Source organism: Pan paniscus, chromosome 9 (genome assembly GCF_029289425.2).
Source record: "Pan paniscus chromosome 9, NHGRI_mPanPan1-v2.0_pri, whole genome shotgun sequence".
Classification (NCBI taxonomy): domain Eukaryota; kingdom Metazoa; phylum Chordata; class Mammalia; order Primates; family Hominidae; genus Pan; species Pan paniscus.
In genome coordinates, this window is record NC_073258.2 from 121,734,904 (window position 1) to 121,747,790 (window position 12,887).

General features: G+C 38.7%; 1 protein-coding gene across 5 annotated transcripts in view; it reads left to right on the forward strand.

Moving 5' to 3' along the window:
- Window positions 1–280: 280 nt before the first annotated feature.
- Window positions 281–12,887, forward strand: part of LOC100980308 (tubulin-specific chaperone cofactor E-like protein) — a 170,742-nt gene continuing 158,135 nt past the window's right edge. For 2 of the 5 annotated variants that reach the window (XM_034933906.3, XM_055094997.2), the window contains exons 1-2: window positions 476–12,501; window positions 12,692–12,799. The gene's annotated coding sequence lies outside the window, so the exon portion shown is untranslated. The other 3 variants (XM_057299275.2, XM_003819975.6, XM_034933907.3) reach the window with 2 other exon arrangements.

Here is a 12,887-nt window from a genome sequence, read left to right on the forward strand (position 1 = left end):
TGGAAAGGTTCAGCCCAATGCTCTTTTCTGCAGCCCCTATTGTCCTCTGATATGACAATGTGTACTCCTGTTCTGCCCCTGGGGATTGTCCCCTCAAATGGGTGGGCAAGAGAAAGAGCAGATGAGGTGTTTGTGGTAAAGCCTAGGCCAGTGCAGCCATCCCCGTCGCCATGGCAACCCCAGCGCCGTTGGGGAGGACCCGCTCCTCCGGCGCCCCCTCCCATTCACGCAGCGGACGTGACACGTGCGGCGAGGTCACGTGTTGTTGTTGGGCCGGGAAAGCTGCTTCCGGGTCAATGCAGGACACTGGGCTCAGGCGGCCAGAGTGGGGGACTAGGTGAAGCGGAGCCGGGCCGGGGCTGGCCGGGACCAGGCCCGAGGCTGAGCGGCGGCGACAGCGGTGGCCGGGAGGGGGGAGGAGAGGCGCAGCCGGAGGAGCCGCCGCAGCAGCTCCCCCGCCTCCCGGGCTGAGGGGTGAGTGGAGCCGGGCCCGCTGGCTCTGCCGGGCTCTCGAGGCCCGAGGCGCTCCCCTCCGGAGCCGAGGCGCGGAGCGTCTCTCCTGCAGGGTGCTGGGATAGGACACTCGGGGAAGGGTGAAAGCCACATGGGGCCTGTCTCGAGCAGCTGTGGGGATGGGAGACCTGCCCTGGGGCTAGAGGGAGGATGGGGCCTGCCTGGCCTGGGCTAGGGCGGAGCTGGGAGGGTCTTGGGCTGGGCTGGGCTGGGCTGGGCTGGGCTGGGGGGCTGGTCCCGGGTTGGAGGAGGGCGTGTTGGGGAGCCTGCCTGGGTTCCTGGGAGAATCTAGGCGTCTCACCTTGCCCCAGCATGGGGGATGGATAGATGCCTCCCAGCTGTTAGAAGAGGGAGACGTGTCTGGGACTGCTGGGGAAATAGGAAACTTGTCTCTGAACTACTGAATCCCAGAAAAGAGGACATGTCCCCAGGGAGGTTTGCTGGGGGAAGGACCGGCATGTCTAGGCCCTTGGGACATTAGGCCTGCTCTTACCAGGGGCTGATAAAAGGATGTGGTAATTGAATAAGGGCTTTTGGGAGAAAAGATTTGCACCAAGGTTGGGAGACTGAGAACGAGGGTGTTGGACTGACAGGAGGGTGCCTTGTCGTGGGATCTTGGGGGAAGTAAGGATCTGTGTGGAGCTTCTCTGTTGAGTTCTAGGTCCTCTAGTAGGAAGACATTCTGGGAATTGGTGAAGAGAGGAGATTTAATAGTCTTTTCTTGGGACACAGTGATTCCAGAAGTTGTAGTTGAGGAAAGTTGGTTGGAAGTGTTGAACTGTATACAGTCAGTGGAGAAAGGAGGAGCTCTACTGTGGAGGTTGCTAGGCTACAAAGAGCTTGTAGGCAACGCCTAGGGCTGTTGAGAGAAGTTGGCAGTGCTTTCAAGTCCAAATACAGGCTGAGCTGGGGCTTGTCCCTTGTTCATGTCATGCTGCTGTGGAGCTCTTAGTTTCCAGTAGTCTGTCTTGAGCAAAGAGTATGAATAGGTGCCGAGGACTAAGGAAAACATTCACCCTTTGGGTCCTGAGAAGCATTAGACCCAGATCTCTAGGGTGGTAGCTTTCAAACTTAAAAAAAAAAAAAATTATGCCCCACAGTAATAAGTATGTCTTACATTCAGATCTAGTACATACTTAGGTATGAAGGGAAACTTTCACAAAGCAGTATTTACCCTTATTATATGTGATATGTTCTGCTAATTTCTATTATATTCCACCCTCTTGCATTTAAAAAAAAATGCTGGCTGACATTTACTAAATTGATGATTTGTGGGTCACAACTTGCAGTTTGAAAAACACTGTTTCTGAAGCACATTTATTTGGTGTCAATCAGTGTCCTCTTTCTGTAAGCTTCTAAAGAGCAGGGATGATTCTAAGGAGATGGAATTTTTTTTTTTTTTGGCCGGGGGAGAGGGAGGAGGGCAGCTAGGTGCAATTGATTGCTTCGGTTTAGATGTTTATACCACGTAGCATATTTGACCTGTGTTTTCTGAAGTACCATAATCTTGATCTTTAATATCTCAATGTTGCCTGATCATTTGATTGATGAAATTTTGTGTATGCGTGTGTGTTTTAGTTTTCTTTATCCTTTGCTGTGTCTGAGAAATATGAGAGGCCTAGTTCCACTTAGTTGCTTTATCACAACATAGTTAAATAAATTTTATTTTACTGTTCCAGTGTTGTGAAGATACACTGATTTTCTTTTCTGCTATTTAAAAACATCCCAGATTCTTCTTACTGCAGTAATTATTATGATATACTTTTTGCTACATGATGAAAAATATATGAAAAATACACGATAAAATATATACCAAAGCCATAGACATGTATAAAAGCCTTACAGTCTACGGCTTTGGTATATAAACTTAATCATAAACCTAAGTATAACTTTCAATCAGTTAACATCTTAATTCCCCTTACAAAAATTTTAGGTGGGGTCCTTAGAAAAAATAGTATTAATTCATAATAAACATTAATGACTGTTGGTAAACAAAGTGAGAGTCCTTCATGTAATGTTAAATGTTGTAATGTTAAAGTCCTTTGAAAAGTTGTTACATAGCCTATTGCTGCAGGACATTGAGTGTCAAGGATGTTGTCTAATTTCAGTAAGTACACAGGGTATGTATTTAAGACCAGTTTAATAGCGTTTCTTTTTGTTGAGGATGAGTTCATATTATTTGTAACATAGAATTCAAAGACACGGTCATCAGGACAGAAGTACCCAAGTTAAAACTTCATCAGTGGGGTCACATTCTTGATCAAATGCTTTATGAAAACATTCTATCATCTTTGAACTTCGTGTGTTATAAATCTTTCTTGCCTTTAATTATTTATTAGGTACTGATAGAGGGGTTATGCTGGCATATATCAGCCATCCTTTAAAAATGACCTCTTAATCAGGGAAATATTTGTTTTAAAATATTTAGCTTTAATGAATGTTTAAAGAAGATTTTCTTTTGTGGTAGGTGCCTGGAACATTAAGGAAGATTCTTATTTATTTCATTTTTCTGGGAATCATGTGTACTTGTCAATAAACAGTTACGGAGAAGTGACCCTGAGTGATTGTGTGTGCTTTTTAATAGTTTTTGTTTCTTCTCTGATCCTTAGACTCTTAAGCATGTCCACGTGTAGCAGGCTCTTTTCTCCTTCTAATTTTTGCCTCCAAACTACTATGGTTTTGAAAATCAGATATTTATATTTGTTATATAATACTTTTTTTTTCCTTTTCTTAGTGTGTGAACTGTGTGACATGTATGTTGGCTACTTAGAGACCAGTTTACTTAGTCCTGGGCTGTGTTTTAAATAAGTGAACTCTTTATATATTTTGGGCCTGGCTAGCTGTATAAGAAGTAATATGAAACTGATAGTGATACAATTTGGGCTTAAAGGGTGAAGGAATCCTTATTTGCGATTGTTGCCTTTCTCCTACACGTGATTAGTTATTGAGATTTACTATTCCTCCCTTTTTCATGCCACCCATTCTGACTTACTTCTTTGGAATTAGAATGGTAATAACTGGACTGTTCCCATTGTCTTTTGCTTGCATAGCTTCATGAGAGAACTCTTCCAAAGGATATTGCTATGATTATTTCATTTCCCTCCTCAAAAACCATTAGCTGCTTTCCAGTACAGGCACTGAATAAAGCCCATAGTGTTTAGCTTGATATTTAGGGCCTTCTACAGACTTTCTCTACTTTTTTTCTGGCATCATCATTACACTCCTAAATGCAGTTCCTCTACCTGCCAAGGCCTCTGCTCATGTACCTTCCTTTGTGTGTAAAATTATCCCTGAAAGTCTGCATATAAAATGTTCCCTTTCTTCATGAAATCCTACTCACTCTCATTTCATTTCAGATGACCCCTCTTCTTTGAAGTCTTTGTTGCTTATGTTGTCTGTACTGCCTTTGCTGTGTTGCTTTGTATTATTTGTGCACCTTATTTTTATCCCTTTTAGATTATAAATGCGTAGTGAACAGGAGGCTCAAATATCCATGAAAAACTAGGACATCTAGCACAGGGTCTACCAGGGCATAGTTCATAGACCAAGTAGATCAGAATTGACTGAACATATGGTTAAAAATGCAGATCCGGCAAGGCATTGTGGCTCACACCTGTAATCCCAGCACTTTGGGAGGCCGAGGTAGGAGGATCGCTTGAATCCAGGAGTCAAAGCCAACCTGGGCAACGTAGGGAGACCCATCTCTACGAAAAATTTAAAAATTAGCCAGGCATAGTGGTACATGCCTGTAGTCCCAGCTACTTGAGAGGCTGAGGCTAGAGGATCACTTGAGCCTCAGAGGTTGAGGCTTCAGTGAGCTATGATTACACCATTGCACTCCAGCCTGGGCAAGAAGAGTGAGGCACTGTTTAAAAAAGTAAATAAATAAATAAAATAAAATAAAGCAGATCCCTGAATTCTGACCTAGACTTACTGAATCAGAATCTCTGGTGGAATCTAGGAATCTGCATTTTATCAAGCTGTCTGGATGATTCTTCCATACAGTAAAAGTTAAAAGTCACTGACCTAGCCTGATGCTTTAAATTACAGTAGGTACTCAAATAACTTTTCAGCAAGTGATGTTAATGAACTGAGCAATATCATAATTCAGCAAACTGGTTTAATTTTAGGACCTTGAAGTCAGCCTAGATTTGAGTCCTGGCTCTGTCACTAGCTCTGGGCCCGTAACCTCTCTGCTTCAGTTTTCTGATCTGCAAAATGGGATAATAGTACCCCTTATAAAAGTGTTGTGATAACTAAGTGAGATAATACATATAAAACAACACAGTACACAACACATAATAAACTTACAATAGATTTTATCTGCTGTCATGATGATGCCTAGCACAACAGTGGTCACCGCAGTAATAATAAAACATCATGAAGAGAGGTTCCAGATCAGTCATTGTTAATAAACAAATTGCTCATATGGTTTCAAGAACTAAGGCTTAAAATATTTTCTATTTTACATTAACAGATTGTGGCCCTATGTGGTGTTTAAAGTCATAAAGGTGTTTCCGCCTTCTTTAGAAGAATTGGTATCAAATTAGCATGTTAAGACTTTTCCCCTTCATCTCCCCACTGATGGAAGAATAAAGTGCAAACTTTTGAATGGTGGACCTTAGCCCCTTACCATCTGGCCCTACCAATTCTTTATTTTCTAGCCGTCTTCCCACATATACTCTACACCAATTACACTACATTTCTCACTTTATTTTGCATTTCTCACTCATTTGTGTTTGTGCAGATGCTTTCCCCTTCTTTTCATCTAGTATATTTCTGCTGCTGTCTTGTGAAACTCAGTTTTACATGTGACTGACCTCCTTAGTGAAGACAGTCACTCCCTCAGTGTTCTCAAAGTCCTTTGTCCATACTTCTTATATGTTACCTTTGTGTACATTTGTCTTTTTGGAGGGAAAAACGATTTAATCCTGGCATGTATTCCCACCTCTGCCAAAAGGCGAGGATGTTTGTTTATTTGACTCATATCAGCTCCTCCATTTGTCTGGACGTCTCAGCTTTCGCAATAATAACTAGTTTATTGACCACTTACTTCATGCCAGGTACTTAACTAGATGCTTCAAAAACTTTATTTCATGTAGTCTTCACAATAACTGTGAAATAGCTATTAATAGCTTCATTTTACAAGTGAGGAAGCAGGCATAGAGATAGATAAGTAACTTGTTCAAATTACACAGTAGTCATAAGTGAACTCAGAACTAACTGGAGACCATGCTTTTAATCACAGTGCTCTTCTAAAAATGAAATTTAAACAGGTAGCCCATTTCCCAAATTCAGGATCTTAAAACTGTGTGAAACTTTGATTAATCACTAATCATTCTTAGGAATGTGATCCATAACAAGTACTATTGTAAAAAGTTATTTAAAACTGTTCTTGGAATAATGCGTTTCCGGTGATTTTCAAAATTTTTCTTTCTTCTCATTCTGCCATTGGTGAGCTTCATTTTCATTTCACTGTCAGAAGGTGTTGCTTCATGTCTATTGATAATAAAATTCACTTTTCCATTTATCCAATGAATATTTTTTAATCATATGCCAGGCACTGCTCTGTACAAAACTGAATTGGACTGACAAATCCCTGCTTGTGTGGGACCTATTTTCTGCTGGAGAACAAACACTGAACTAACGGATTATGATAAGTGCTATAAAGAATGACAGAGGGTGAAGTGACTATGAGTGATGGTGGCAGTAGTGCTATTTTTGATGGGGTGGTCAGAAGCAGCCTCTTTGAGAGGGTGACATTTGTGTTTAAATTTGAGACTTAAACACTGAGATGAAGCAGCTCTGCCAAGAGACAGGAAAAGGGCAATCCTGCAAATGCAAAGGCCGTAGGGGGAAATCAGCTTGGCAAGTCTGAGAAATACAAAGCCACGGAGGCTGAGTAGTGGGCTAGGAAAGGAGTGGGAGGAAATGAGGTTAGAGATGTAAGCAGTGATCAGATTAAATGAATCCTTGGCAACTATGATGAAGAGATTGGATTTTATTCTGCATGTGAAGGGGAGCCATTGGAGAGTGTAAAGGACATGATTTGACTTAAATTTTGAAAAGATCACTTGGCTGCTTTGTGGAGAATGATTTGTACAAGAGTCAAGAGGGACCAGGGCGGAGGCTAATGCAGAGGTCCTGATGAGAAGTTGATGATGGCTTGAACAAGAATAAAGTAATAGAGATGGACAAAATTGGGCAAAATTGGGATATTTTGGATGTGGTATTGATAGGTCTTGCTGATTAGTTACACGGGGTATGAGAAGAAGAGAAAAGTCAAATATAACTTCCAAGATGGGAATGAGTGGAAGAGGAGCAGATTTGGAGAGGGAATTCAGAGTTCTGTTTTTGCCTTCCTGATCACACTATCCACTAAGGATACCACTATTCTGAATTTTGTGTTTTTTTCTCTGCCTTTTCTTTACAGTTTTTGCCACATATGTATGCGACCTTAAATGATAAGATGGCTAATTTCCATGTTTTAAAATTTTGTATAAATGGAATTATACTGTATATATTCTTGTGATTTTTTTTTACCCATTCAGCATTGTTTTATTTTTCTGCCCTGTGTGAACAAATCAACACTGTTTTTCAAAAGCCATTCATGTTGATGAGGAAGTAGGCATAATGAACTACCAATTGTTAATTTCCATTGCTGTGTAACATTTTATTTTATGAATATATTGTAATTTACCCAATTGCCTATTCTTAGATATAAGGGCTTCTTCACACTGCATTCCCCCCCACCACAATCCTCCCAGGATTTTTGCAGTTTTAAGCAATGCTGTTGTTATGGACATTCTTTTACTTATTGCCTGGTGCACACTACAAGTTCCTGTAGAGTTTATACTGAGAAGTGGAATTGCTAATCATAGAGTATGTGCATCTTCAACTTTACTAGACAGTAATAAATTATTTTCCAAGGTGTTTGTACCAGTTGATACTCCCACTGGCTACGTTGCCAGTTTCTATTCTTCTGCATTTTCTTCAACACTTGGTATTGTCAGAGTTTTTAAGTTTTGCTGATTTGCATAAAATGGTATCTCATTGAGATTTTAATTTTTGTCTCTGAAAATTATTGAACGTGAGCATCTTTTACATATGTTAAACATTTTTAATTTTATCTTTTATTAAGTACTTGTTTATGTCTTTTGTCCATTTTCCTATTAGGTTGTCTTCCTCCTTCTTACTGTTTTTAAGAGTTCTCTGTATTAGTTACACGTGTTGCAAGTATCTTTTTTCCAGTTTTTGGCTTGTCTTTTCATGTTTTTAATGTCTTTCGATGATCAAAAGTGTTTCTTTTTTCTTTTTTTTCTTTTTCTTTTTTTTTTTGAGACAGGGTCTTGCTCTGTTGCCAGGCTCGAGTGCAGTGGTATGATCTCTGCTCACTGCAACCTTCACCTCCTGGGCCCAAGTGATCCTCCCACCTCAACCTCCCAAGTATCTGGGACTACAGGCACATGCCACCATGCCCGACTGATTTTTTTGTGGAGATGGGGTCTTGCTATGTTGCCCAGGCTGGTCCTGAACTCCTGGGCTCAAGCGATCCTCCTGCCTTGGCCTCCCAAAGTCCTGGAATTACAGATGTAAGCCACCATGACTGGCCAAGTTTTCATTTGACTGCTCAACTTTATTTTTATGGGTTTTAAAAATGTTTTCTTTATGAAATATTTCCCTAAATCAAGATCATAAAGTTCTTTTCCTATTAGAAGAAATAACTTATTTTTTTCTCAAGGAGATAAAGTTTGCTTTCATATTTTATGGGGAGGTGAATTTTTTGGTAAGGATTCAATTTCATCTTTTCCCAGATTGTTATTCACTGTCCTAGCACCAATTATTGAATAGCTTAATGTTTTTCTAGTGATCTCTATGCTGCTTCCCTGCCATATTTACATGGGCATGTTTCTGGGCTCTGTTCTCTGTTTCACTGGTCTATTTTTCTTCCCCAGGGTTGTTTAACAGAATACAGTTGATTCTTGTTATTTACAGTACTTTTATGTGAAGTTGCCATGAACAGTGAATTAGTGAATATGGAAATTGTTACTCCTAGGGGAAATATAGGATTAGGTTCCTGCGAGCCTCTGATCATAACATTTTTGTCAAGTGATAAATAGATAATTTTGTTTTATATTAGTTTCTGTTTAAAGACATTTAATATGTATCATTGATTGGTTAACATTGAATTAACTGCAAACAGCCCTAAATTCATGCCTGAATAAAGTGATCTAATTGTGCATTTTCTCCATAAGGCATATTGCAGCTTCCTCGTGCTTCATGCTTTAGAAACACTAGATGGCATTTCAACACTACCCTTGGGGACCACTTAAATAGTGAAGTCACCAACAAAAAGCACAAAAATATGAAAAGCATGGCACTAGATAGATCATGGAAAGGACACTTGTTTATATTTTGAGAGCTGAAACAAGAAGGCATAGTGCCACCTTGTTCTACCTCAGCAGGAAACATACCCGTTGAACAACTCAAATTTTTTGTCACTTTGTGCTTATCTGCAAATGACCACGAAAATGCTGCAAGTATTGATTTTGTTGTAACAAGTACCTTTTGGCAAGTAGGGAAATTTGTAGATAGGGAATTTGTGAAGAATGAGACTCAACCTATGAAATACTGGGAGAGAGGTAGTTTTTTAGGAAACTTAGCATTAGCACTTTCCCCTCTCTGTCATATTTACACATATCTTTATAGCATTTTATTTTAAGAGAATAATGCTATGAATCTTTCTAATACTAAGTCTTCTAATAGATGCCATTATGTCAATAAAAAGGCTTTTTTTTGGGAATACCTTTATTATATTTATAATCATGTTATTCATAGGTAAATTGAAGGAAATAATTTTGGGAAAGAATCGCAACTCTTAAAATGTTGAAAACAAGTCTAAACTATTAAAACTTTTATTATATGAGAATTGTGAGGATCATATTTTCTCATAGGCATTATTAATAACAAGGCATAAGTTTTGTAAAGGCAAATGCCCTTTGGAGGTTGAAATTTAAATATTGGCTCTATTAGTCCCTCATTAGTGATGATTTTCCTCATGAACATTGATAAAGGATTCCAAGAAAAAGATAAATGAAGATTGTATACATCGTAAATTAGATCTCCCACTAAATGTATTTATTGAGACTTGCCTGTTTTTATCCCTCATGATTTAAGATCCTCAAGTGAATTATTTGCATTAATTTGATAAGTGCTGAGAGTAGGAGTCAGAAATGGTAGACCTCACCTATATTCATCTTTTTTATATAGCATACACTATATTCCTGTATTTTTCAAAAATGTTTATTTTGTAGTAAAATGTACATAACATAAAATTTATCATTTCAACCATTTTATAGTTTAGTGGCATTAAGTACATTCACATTGTTATGCAACCATCACCATCAATCAGCTTCAGAATTTCTTCTTTTTCCAAACTGAAGCTTTGTACCTATTAATTAATAACTCTCCACTCCCCGTGCCCTCTGGCTCCTGACAATCACCATTCTACAGTGTCAATGAACTTACCACTCTAGTTACCCCATGTAAGTGGAATCATACACGATTTGTTCTTTTGTGTCTAGCTTATTTCATTTAGCATCATGTCTTCAAGGTTCATATATGTTGTAGCATGTGTCAAATTTTTTTTTAAGGCTGATAGTATTCTATTGTATGTATCTGTCACATTCTGTTTATCCATTTATCTGCCTTTTGACTATTGTAAATAATACTACTGTGAACATTGGTGTACAAATAAGTTTTGACTCCTGCTTTTGATTCTTGGGTAGATACCCAGAAGGGGAATTGCTGGGTCATATAGTAATTCTGTGCTTAAGTTTTTGAGGAACAATCATATTTTCCACACCAGTTGTACCATTTGCATTCCTACCAGCAGTGCACATATATTAATATTGAGTTACTGAGCAGCACCTATTGTTCTGAAGTATGTTATAAATTATTAACTCTTGCATATGTGTTGTAAGGTACAGTAGGAGTACAAAAATCATATATTCAGTATGAAATCTTTTGTGGTTGTGTTTTTTGCTTGAATAACTTGTAGTGGCAAATATTTCTGACTGTGACATGATGGCACCTCTTTTGGAATCTCCGTGGAGTAGATACAATTATGTATTCTAGCCATAGCTATGAAGAATTTTTGTTTCTAAAGTACTTTGATTTCAGAGTTTATTAATAAATCTACTTTTCATATTACAGAAAATATATTTGGTATGCACAATCAGAAGTGATTAGAAAACCTACTGATTAGCACATTTATGGGGTGTCAATTATATGCAAGTTTCCAGTATATGGTAGATACAAACAAGCATTAGGATGTGGTTATTACTCTCAAGAGCTATACAGTTTGAAGTCACAAGACAAACACATGAAAGTTACATTGCAACACATGAAAAATAAGGGTATATTATTTAAAATGAAAAGATGAGATGCCAGTATGTGATTAATCGCCCACTGAGTATTTCAGGCTGGATTAACATGAGCTTAGCTCAAAGGAAACATCACTATAGGGAGAGGTATCTGAAAATGCTTCATCTCTAAAGTATATATTGAGTAGTGTGTTGAAGGATGCATAAAATTCAGATAGGTGGAGAGGTAAGGGCAAGCTCTTCCAATTAAGGAGGAATAGCATAAATGTCAGACATTTTTGCTGTGCCAAATCATTAATTGGCATTAATTTAGCATAGTCCTTGGACCTAAAAATTAGGTTATTTAACAAAAATTGCAAGTTAGTCCTCCAGCTCTATATTCCGTTCACGCTGCCATGTTCACTAAGTGATGATGGTAGTAGTAATAGGGGAAGCAGGAGAAGTAATAGTAAACTAATATTTATTAAGTGCTTTCTATGTGCCAGGCACTGTGCTAACCACCCTTTACCAATATTATCTCCATTCATTCTTCAGTAACCCTATGAGCTGGGAGTTACGGGCTACTACCCCTTCCTGTGAGTGAAGAGGGGTAGACTTAGAGAACTTAAGTAACTTGCCCACAGTCACACAGAGTAGTGGAATCAGTCAGGATTTACATACCCAGGGCGTTTAGTTTTAGAACCAGTACTTACTACCATTGGGCAGTATTGCCGTAGCACTAAATGTAGGAGGGGCTAGTGAAAAAAAAAACAAAAACAAATGTGGATTTTTTTTTTTAATGACCTGCAAACTTTTGCAACCTTTATGCATGATTGATGTTTCAACATTCTGGCAATCCCTGGTTATTAGCCAGGGTGGTTTGTAAACTGCTCTGGAAGGCTGTAGAGTGATGAACTAGTGGTCTGTTCCTAATGAGGCTTTTCCTTAACATGATGGCTCTGTAGCTGCTCAAGAGCACAGTTAATGGGGGTAATCTGTTCTGTAAACAGCTAAGTAATGACCTTAAACTTGTGTGTTCACAGCGGAAAGAAAACATGCATATATAATTTTCTTCTGATGAAACCTAATGTATTCAAGAAAAAGAATCTTGCTTTTTGGAAGGATGGAAAAATTGGGAATAATTTTTTCCCCTTTGATAATTAGACCTCTCAGTACTGTTGCTTAGTTTTTTGGTTCAGTTACTTTGATGTGGTTACAAGAGGAATTTTGGCTGTAATGGATTTCATACATTTTTATAAGTTATGTTTCCATGTCTTGTGTGTGATGTTGTGTACTGTTGACATGAAATACTCCTTTTTTGGTAAAGATGGATTGGCTTAACAGATTAGAGCTACAGAAAGTATGACTTAGCATGCTGGTAAGGCCACAAAAACCCAAGCAAGTTCCCCCAGTTTCATATCCTGTAAATAGAGATAAGTTAGTTTTTCTGTTTCAGAGAGTGGTTATGGAAAACTACTAGGCTTTAAAATGATTGTTAATCTCAGTGTGGGGACATTTGGTTTGGGGACATCAGTTCAAGAGTAAATGTATCTGATCCTGCTTTGAATAAATGCAACTTGAAAGCCTTGGAATTTTACCAGATCGAATCTGGGCCAAAAGAAAGGTAGGAGTAGATGTAAATTTGTTTGTAAAGGAGTTGGGGATGTGTGTGGTGGGGCAGAGTGAGGGTGGAGGGATGGGCAGGGTGGAAGTCTCCTTGGAAGCCCTTGGAGTAAAAGTCAGTGAATGTTAAACCTTTTTGGTTGTTTTTGTTGCTGAAAGTATATGCAAAGTGTTTTTGTCTTATATTTCAGAATGTCTAATTTAATAGGGATATAGACAGTTGGTTTAAACCAACATTTTTGGACGAGGAGAGGCTATGGAAGTGAAGAAAGAAGTGTTTAGAAATATCACACAAACAGGTACTTCAGTCTAAATAGTAGTATTGTCTTAATTTTTTTCCCTTCATATTTCTCATCAAAATTATGACATTCTGGGGCTAGTGTATTT